Source organism: Sciurus vulgaris (genome assembly GCF_902686455.1).
Source record: "Sciurus vulgaris genome assembly, chromosome: 11".
Lineage (NCBI taxonomy): Eukaryota > Metazoa > Chordata > Mammalia > Rodentia > Sciuridae > Sciurus > Sciurus vulgaris.
The window spans coordinates 23,705,251-23,713,667 of NC_136472.1; the positions used below are offsets into that span (position 1 = coordinate 23,705,251).

The 8,417-nt window shown below is 35.2% G+C and overlaps 1 pseudogene across 1 annotated transcript; it reads left to right on the forward strand.

Moving 5' to 3' along the window:
* Positions 1–353: 353 nt before the first annotated feature.
* Positions 354–4,003, forward strand: LOC306639794 (olfactory receptor 4A47-like; annotated as a pseudogene). Its single transcript has 2 exons — positions 354–359; positions 3,146–4,003. The product of its transcript is annotated as an olfactory receptor 4A47-like (transcript).
* The last annotated feature ends 4,414 nt before the right edge of the window (positions 4,004–8,417 follow it).

Consider the following 8,417-nt stretch of genomic DNA (forward strand, 5'->3'; position numbering starts at 1 on the left):
GATCTACAACTTTGTTAGGGAATTCTGTCCTTAAGGGCTTGATATAATTGTTTGAACAGATGCTTCAGCAGGTTTAAAGCATTCTCTACATGAAGAAGGATAATGCTGTCTCCTGATATCTCCCACAAGTATTAGACTATACGAATAGCAGCAGACACTGTACAGAGCTGAATGATAGTTATTAATAAAGTTACTGAAGAGAACTTACAGAGAAAACATTACTTGTTAAAAAGTTAGGTGCTATCTTCCTACATGAACATGTGATTTGTTTGCCTTTTTTGAGAAATTATTCTATTATGGAAATTTTTCATTTTTCTATTTTCAACATGGAATTAATTTGTAATTCATCGGCAATGCTGGTAATGATTTTCTGCAAATGTTAGAAGACTCTGGAGGCAATGGACAGACATAAATGTATTGTTGTAAATATATCCACAGGAAAAATACCGATTTATTTCTTCTGCATGTATTCTCGGTTGAAAAGGGATTTCCTGCTCTTTACTAGTGAAGTGAAATGTTCTCATTCAAACTGTAGACAAGATTTCCAAAGTAAGACATTAACAATTGAAAATAGAAAAAATAGAATCTTCAATTATGTGAAATTTTTATTGCAGAAGAAATTTTATCCGTTGAATTTGCAATAATACAAATGTTGGGTAAAATTTCTGTGGGAAGATAATGGCTGGTCTGTTTATATATGAGAGTCATCATGAATACATTTAAAAATTAGAAGAATAAATTCTGCAACCATTTTTTATCCCCAATATTTGTTCTTCATCTGGAACAGTAGAGGTAACAAGGTGTTTGCTTAGTCAACCCTGAGGTTCCATCCAATAGATACATAATCTTGGTGCAGACTGAATTTTAATGAGTTTGTGGACACTTTGTGATGCCTGAAATTTTTTCTTATTAGGCTGATATGATAGAAGGTAGGTGCTATATACACACTAGTTGGTTGAATATAAAAATAAAAGATTGAACATAGAACAGAATTTCTACAATATTCATCTTTATTTTAGAGGTTGTGGTCATCATTTCTGGTCTTAGAAGTTAGTGTCTACTAAAGAACAGATGGAAATAGAGTGATGCAAAATCAGTATGGATGTTTGAGAATTAGGGAAAAATTTGAGAAGATGATCATGGAGAATTCCAAAAGATGATTTGAGACAGTTAGCAGAAAAGTCAGGGAGTCCATGAATACATATTGAGCATGTGACAAAAATCTCCTGTAGGATTTTAATCAAGGAAATGATATGATCTGAATAAGATTAAAAAGATCATTTGTATTGCTTCATGAAATAGGCCTGTTGGAATCTAAGAGGAATGTAGGTAGATGTGGTAAGTGGCTCATGCAGTACATTAGGGATATAGAAGGTTGCAGTGAGAAATCTGCAATATATGAGAAAGAGAGTGTCCCAGTATAGGTCAACAAAATATTATAAGTGTATGAATAAGTAACATGAAAGGAATAATGAATGGAGGTCCATTATGTGTCAGAATATGAGATCTGGGACTAAAAAGTTGTGCTAAGGAAATTCCATTTTATTAGATAAAGGAAACCTGAGAAGGAACAGATTTATCATGAGAAAAATTAAAACTTCACTTTTGTAATATATATGGATATCTAGTTTGTGTTGCAAATTAAATAGTTGTAGTAACCCTTTTAAATTCGGAGATAGACAGTGGTGAAGAGAGACAATTTCATTGTTCTTTGAGCATTTGCAGGTTAGAAAAAGGAGGCAAGTGCATATAAAGACCCTGAAAGAAGGGTTCAGCAACTTGGGAGGATATTTGAAAGTGTGATAGCTAATGGTCATACATTGGATCACATGAAACAACTACTGTTTTATTTTTCTTTTCCTTCCACATCTTCCTCAAATTTATGAGTTTCAAAACTCCACTACCACATAATGTGAATTTTTTGTATGTAGGGTCTTTGCAGAAGTCAACAAATTAAAAAAGTTTCATTAGAGTGGTCCTTGTTCCAATAAGACTGATGGCCTGTCAGAAGGGATATTTGAATGTAGGGAGAGTGACATGTGACACAGAAGTGGTATCTGTAAGCTAAGGAGAAAGGCCTGAGACTCTGCTTTTCCTCAATATCTTCTGAAGAAATCAATACAGCACTATGGTGATTCTGAATCTATAGCATGCCAAACTATCAAACAAAGGATTTCTGTTCTTAAAGAGTTTGGGGTACTGTTACAGCAGCTCTCACAAAAGAACATGAATTTTGCTACTGGAGAGTGAGGTGTAGCTACAAAAATATCTATAACTGTGGGTGAAGCTCTGGGATTGGGTAATGGGTGGATATTCGGGGGACAGTTGTGATTCATGATAGAAAAAGCCTCAAAGAGACTGTGGGTGCAACTGTGAACATCAGAAGGTGGTTGTAGTGAGGGTTGTGAAAGAGAAAGGAGAACTGCTCAGAAGGCACATCAAGTGCTGGAGGACACGCACATCATCAGAGCAGAATGCACCTAGAAATATGAATGGTAAGGTGCTTCTGGTTGAGATGTCCAGGGGATAAGAGAGATGAGCGGAAATTGGAGGAAAAGCTGCCATTGTTGTTGATTTACAGTCATAGAATCAGTAATGAATATACTGACGTTTGGTCTAGAGTTTTACATGTTATTTTTGCCACTATTAATATGAAAATGACCTAAAGTGAATCTTTGGTATTGTACCTTTTTGACACCATGTGTTTATAATAAAACATATTTTCTCATGAAATGCAAGAAATGTGTGAAAATTCATTTTCTCATGAAATTAATTTTTCATTTCTTGTTATTTCACATCTACTTTTAATATACAATTATGGGTTCCTGTGAGAGGGGTACCATAACTCAGTTGATTTACAAATTCCAGCATGTGAATTGATAGCATGATACAAATAAGACACTTATGAGAACGATCATGTTGTCATATAAATCCTGATTCCATCACTATACTTAGGATAGGAAATACCATCTTATTTCATCATTACTGAAATGTGCAGTAGAAAGCTGGACAAAAGTTGATGCTTCTTATACATATTTCAGAGGATGAATGAATTAAGATTGGGATTATAATACTCCTAAAGATTTTTCCTGGTTTTATAGGTGAACTACTTTACTATCTGAAATCAGCAACAATAAAAGATTAGGTGGAATGGAGGAACAATGTAAGTTATTTTGTCCTTTTGTGCTTCACGCAGAATTCAATGGAGCAGAAAGTGCTTTTTGAAATGTTCTTGCTCTTCTACATTTTGGACATGGGGGTAAATCTGCTCTATGACAATAAATTTCAGTAAGACCCTGAGCTCACCAATGTACTTCTTTCTTGCTACATTATCATTTATGGATGCCATTTATTCTACAGTCATTTCTCCCCAAATGATTTCCAACTTGTTCTTAAGTGAAAATATCATATCCTTTGAGTTTTGTATAACTCAGCTATTTACAGGACACATTGTTTTGTGGGTCAGAGTTCTTTCTTCTGTTGGTGATGGCCTATGACCTATATGTGACATTGTATAAGGCCTTGCATTATTTGGTTATCATGAGGCCATGGGTGTGTGTTTTACTGCTCATAGTTTCCTGGGTTGGAGGTTTTTTGCACTCAGTATTTCAGCTGGGCACTATTTCTGGGCTCCCATTCTGTGGCCCCAATATCATTGATCATTTCATATGTGACATGGACCCCTTATTGAAACTTGTCTGTATTGACACCTGTGACATTGGCCTTTTGGTGATGGCCAGTGGGGGTTTCCTCTGCACACCTGTGTTTCTGCTCTTCTCATGTCTTATGCTGTCATCTTGCCTCTCGAAAGAACCTGAATCAGGAAGGGAGGTAGAAAGCTCTCTCCACCTGTGGCTCCCACATCATTGTGATTGTCCTCTTTTTGTACACTGTATTTTCACGTATGCAAGACCAGCTAAGACTTTCCCCATTGACAATTCATTGAGTGTGTTTTACACAGTCATAACCCCCATGCTGAACCCAGTCATCTACTGAGAAACTCTAGTGACATTAAGTAGTACATGAGAGAATTTTCCTCTATGGGGAGAGTGATTTTACCATGAAACTGTCTTCTTAGGAAGCATAACATTTTTAAAACTGATTCTAACTTACTTTCCCTCCAATGTACTTCTGGTAAATACAATAAAAGTATCAAATTATGTGGTCCTACTTCTAATGGTTTCCCTACTGTAATGTCTATAATGTCTTGTCTATCACTAATAGAAAGTTCTCATGCACATGTAGTAGAGTGTTTATATAAATATGTACTAAATTAATGAATAAAATTTTGGAATCATTGCACTGATGTTATTTAATTTTTGCATTTATTCTTATTCCTCACTTTGCTGTTCTCCAGCTTATTTTTAGACTTATTTTTATGTTGATCCTCGTTATTATGTTTAAAAATTTTAATGTTATATAAATACCTTCATTTGATTTCCATTCCATTTGTAAATTTTAATACAGAAATTATAGTTGGTAATGTAACAATGGAATACTTAACAGTAAGTAATATTAAAATTAGAATGCACACAACATGGTAAGTTAACGAAATCTTCATTTCCCTCATCAGAATCTCTCAACGCTTGTCTCATATGCAGGTAGCAAACTGTTTTTCTGTTTCTTCAAATAAGGAGTCTTATCACTTGTGACCACCTGGGTGAAACTGGAGGACATTATATTAAGTGATAAAGACTGGGCATAGAAATCAACGAGTGCATGATATCATTTATTTATAGTATCCAAAAAAGCCACAACCCTGGGGCAGAGAGCAAAGGCTGGAAATTGAGGGGACAGTGATGTTGTTCCAAAAGAGCAATATTTATTACACTGGAAAATGTCTCCTGTGATCTGTGTTATTTATGCTCTGTTATTGACTATATCTATCATGCATGATAGCTATAGTTAATACTATTTTAGATGCTTGACACTTGATAAGAGGGTAGATAAGTGTTCTCATCACAAAAATATATCACATAACTATAATGCACTAATGAAGACATTAAAAATGTTAAAGGAAGTAATTCAGATGATGGAAAATGATACCATGTGGAAATATGAGTTTGTGAAGAGAAAAGTGGTTACCCAAAATAAAAGTATATGAGCAAATATATGAGATTCCTCCTTAAATATCTTTAACATATAATTACTAAACTAATAATAATGAAGCCATATTGTGGACCTTTAACCCAATCCCCAAAAAAACTCAAATAAATATTTATGTTTAATAAGATAAGGAAATAAAAAGAAAAAGAGACAATAAATAATCCAAAAGAATTATAAAAATGGTAAAGAATAAACAACATAAAGAACTCATAAGAAATGATATGTTTAAAATTAAGCATACCAAAAGTTGCATCAATGTAAATGGTTTAAATACTGCCTAAAAATGCAGAGATCACAGGCTCTGAAAGAAATCTAAGACTGCCTTATATGCTGCTCCCAGAAATACACTTTAAGCACAATGTAAGGTATATATTAAAATTTTCCTAGGTGGGAGGTTTTGTGCACTCAGTATTTCAGTTGGCCACTATTTATGGGCTCCCATTATGTGGCCCCAATGTCACTGATCATTTCATATGTGACATGTACCCTTTATTGAAATTTGTCTGCATTGACAAGTTTTGTCTGTATTAAAAGTTTTGGTAGTTAGCAGTTTCCTAGGGAATCATTCATTTAATCCAGAAGACAATTTATTTTACTTAATCTAAATGCCAGTACTTTTTAGAGCTGGTAAAACTTCTAAATTTTTTAGAAAAACTTTCTTTGTATTCTTTGTGTCATTTATAATTTTGAAATCTGTGTCTCCTTCATTATTTTTTGCAATTAGAATACAGAGTGATTACTCATTTCTCATATTGTTCTTATTTTTTATCCAACCAGCTAGACCTTAGATATGTGAATATAGAGTGTTCATTTGTTAAAAACTTAGTCCTCAGCAGGGCGCTAATGGAAGGTGGTTGAAACTTTTAGAGGTGTAACCTTGTGGGAGTTTTTATGTCATGGGGAGACAGGTTCTAAAAGAGGCTTGTAGAAACTGATCTCTTGCTTTCTTTCCTTTTGTATTCTTGAGATGAAAACAGTTTGCTCAGAACATGGTCCCCACCATGATATGCTCCTCACCACAGGTCCAAAGCAAAGAGACCATATCTTGGTCATGGCCTGAAAGCTCAAAACTGTGAGCCAAAATAAAATTTTTCTCTTATTAAGTTGGTGTAACTCAGGTATTTATTACAGTAATGGAAAACATGTAATAGCTCTAATTAATTTTTCTAATGGTGAGACTCTTTTATTTCATTTTGTGCTTGTAAAATACTTTTGTTTTTGTTAATTGTGTGGTTTTCCAACTTTTTTTTTCTTAAAAGGATATTTGATCTTTTATTTCTTTTTAAACAATACAAACTCTACCAATGTTAAGTTGTCCTGAGAGCACTCAGCTCATACCCCATTGTTTGAAATAGTATTTTCATTTGAATCATATTACATATTTTGGGTTTTAATTTCTAACACTGTTTTACCAAAGAACCTTTAAAAATAGGACTTGAGCTGTATCAATTATAAAGTCATAATTGCTTTCTACCACCAATCTCATTCTTTCTTTAAAAGTAATTTTATTTTACTTATTCTAGTTAGTTGTACATGAGAGTAGAATGTATTTATACATTTTGATAGAACACACATAAATGGAGTGTAATCCCTCATTTTTGTGATTATAATCCCATTCATTTCTAGATTTATTGAGAAGCAGTCAGTCATGGTTAATAATCTCATTATAAAAACAAAGTGAAAATCATAGTGTACACTATTATGTATCAGATTGATGTTGTGTGAAGAGTTTAAACATTATGTTGAATTATCAAATCTTCTTGATTTATATATTATTCCCCTCATTGCAGAAAAAAAAAAAAAAAACTGAGCCTTTGGTATGTTTAAAATAACTTTCTCCAAGATACAACATCATAAAGAAGAAGTCTAACCCTAATCACCTTTCCATGAGTTATGTGTAATTTTGCTTAAAATCCACAATAGGCTACTTTGGGAATGTTTCAACCATTGCATCTCACTTTGTATCTCCATCTGTTTGGACTTCAGTTCCATGAAGAAGGCCCTGGGTCATCTAGTTTGCTTTTGTAAAATAAGAAAATGTATTTTTTTAAAGCAGTTTTAGGTTCACAGCAATTTTAGCAAAAATCACAGAGAATTTTATGAAATCTCTTCTACTCACAGTTTCCCACTTGGTCCATTTTCTGCTGCTCTAACAGAATAAGTGAGACTGCTCAATTCATAGAGAATGGAGAATAATTTTGTCATGGTGCTGGAATCTGAGAAGCCCAAGAACATGGCACCGACATCTGGAGAGAGTCTGGGGCCTGTCCCATCCCTTGGCAAAGGGGGAAGTGTAGAAGAAGGCAAGGATGAGGAAGCAAGGGAGGGCTGAGCTGACCTTTATCAGCATACCACCCCTATGATAATCAACCCACAACATTCATCCAGTGGATTAATCCCCTCTTTTTTTTTTTTGTCAGTCAGACATGGATTTAATGATTGTAGAAATCCAAAAGAATCAGCATCAAATCTCCAAGTCAGAGTGAACTCTAGCCAGCAGTTGGCTCAGCCACTGAGCTGCCTCAACCAGCCAAAGGAACTTTGATGTCTAGGCTGACTTCTATATTTTCATAATCTTATCGTTATGTGTCATGTGTTTAGTTTCACAAAGCATTATACTCAAGACACTGCTTGGGGGTAGACTAAGGAATGCCTAGTGATTCTGAGTAAGGTGTGGACCTGTGTGGCACAGGTATTCATTGGAGCAGAGAGAGCAAAGTCCTTTCTGCCAGTATCAGAACAGTCATGAGTGGAAGAACTACCCAGAAGGACCACCAGGGCTATAATGCTGGACCCTGTCCTATGTCTCTAAACTATGACAAGTTCTTGCTCCCCATGGGGAGAGACAGGAGCTTGCAATTGGGAGTTTTCAATGAATGAGCACCAAGACATGGTCCTTCTGATAGCTTCATCCAGCTGTTGTGAAAAGATGAGGCAGAGACAAGAAAATGCTCAATCTAGCAGCCAAGCGAATGGAGAATGGACAGTGCTGACCTTGCTTGTGCTAGACTTTAGTTTTATGCACCACTTTTCAGCTCCATGTTGCTACTTATTTCCCTTCATTTCCTAGTTTCCATTCATTCCTTCCTTTCTGTCATAGTTCTAGAATCCAACAGTTCTGAACTTCAGTGTCTATGGAGCTGAGTGTGCAGGTTGCCTCTGAGGTATTTAGTCACTCCTATTGCTGATGGAGCTGCCACAGACAATGCAGCTTTGCAGAGATCCACCTCCTCACTTCCTGGCAATCAGGGAGTTAATGCTCTGAACCTGAGGCAAGGAACTGTGCCTGCTGCCATTTTGTGGAAGCCATT